At 40.0% G+C, this 1617-nt stretch overlaps 1 pseudogene; it reads left to right on the top strand.

The window, feature by feature from the left end:
- The first annotated feature begins 420 nt into the window (after positions 1–420).
- Positions 421–1374, top strand: LOC129621431 (olfactory receptor 7C2-like; annotated as a pseudogene).
- Positions 1375–1617: the final 243 nt, after the last annotated feature.

Raw genomic sequence — 1617 nt, 5'->3', positions numbered from 1 at the left:
TTTAATATCCTATGCCTTTTTCTAAATTCATGCATTAATCTTTCTATGATTTACACTTAGGACTTTATAGATTAAATACATTAATTTTTATCAGTCAAATAGATTATTTTTTAAATCCTAATTCTCTCCATAGTATATTCTTATTTATAATTTTTCAATTTATGGTACAATTATTGATCTTTTCTCCCCTTATTTCTACCAAATACTTTTTATTCAGAGAGAGCTACTGAACCTAGGAACAGATTTTCCAAGTAGCAATGGCAACCACAATTTGTTACCAAATAGATCAAATTTTTGGCCCCAAATGAATGACATCTTTCTGGGTTTGGATTAAGGATATTTCTATCATTCGAAGTAATTATTATCTGGAGTGAATTCTGTGTTTCTTTTCAGCTGATTCTGAACAAACCCAACAGTGACATGGAAATAAACCAAACAAGAAGCTTTCTCCTCCTGGGATTCACAGAGGACCCAGACCTGCAGCCTCTCTTCTTTGGGATGTTTCTGTCCTTGTACGTGGACACATTTGCTGGGAACCTGGCCATCATCCTGGCCATCATCTCAGACCCCCACCTCCACACCCCCATGTACTTCTTTCTCTCCAACCTGTCATTTGCAGACATCGGTTTCACCTCCACAACCATCCCAAAGATGCTATGGAACATCCAGACATAGAGCAAAGGTATCACTTATGAAGGCTGCATGATCCAGATATTTTTTTTTCTTTGTATTTGGATGCCTGGACACTTTAATCCTGAGTGTGATGGCCTATGACCGCTTTGTGGCCATCTGTCACCCTCTGCACTATATGGTCATCATTAACGCCTGGGTCTGTGGGATGCTGACTCTGGGTTCCTGGTGCCTCAGAGTCACAAGCTCCCTGCTTGAGATTTTGACTGTCTTGAGGCTGTCCTTCTGCATGAACATGAAGATCCCACACTTTTTTGTGATCTTCTTGAAGTCCTGAAGCTCACCTGTTCTGACACCCTCATCAATAACGTAGTGGTATATTTTGTGGCTATTGTTCTAGGTGTTTTTCCTCTCTTTTGGATTCTCTTTTCTTACTCTCAGATTTTCTCCTCCATCCTGAGAATTTCATCAGCCAGGGGCAAGTATAAAGCTTTTTCCACCTGTGGATCTCACCTTTTTGTGATTTCTTTGTTCTATAGCACAGGCCTAGGGGTCTACCTCAGTTCTGCAGTCACATCATCCTCTAGGACAATTCTGGTGGCCTCAGTGATGTACACTGTGGTCACCCCCATGCTGAACCCCTTCATCTACAGTCTGAGGAACAGAGACATGAAGGGGACCCTAGCGAGACTCCTCAGCAGGGCACCATCTCTTAATGATGGGATTGTTGTAGGACTCTTATAAGTAGCAAGGATCAAACCACTGGTAGGCAATTTTCACAATCTTGGATATATCTAAACATTAGTTTAATTTTTCTAGTTCTGTAATCACTATATCTTACTGTGCCTTGACTTTGACTATATTTAAAGATAGTGTATTATTTTTCTGGGGCTGTTATGACAAAGTACCATAAATCAGTTGGCTTAAATAACAGAAATTTATTGCCTCACAGTTCTAGAGACTAAAATTCTGAAAACAAGGGGTAAG

The sequence above is a fragment of the Bubalus kerabau genome, chromosome 1, assembly GCF_029407905.1.
Source record: "Bubalus kerabau isolate K-KA32 ecotype Philippines breed swamp buffalo chromosome 1, PCC_UOA_SB_1v2, whole genome shotgun sequence".
NCBI classification, from domain to species: domain Eukaryota; kingdom Metazoa; phylum Chordata; class Mammalia; order Artiodactyla; family Bovidae; genus Bubalus; species Bubalus kerabau.
This window is presented reverse-complemented; position numbering and strand designations above follow the sequence as displayed.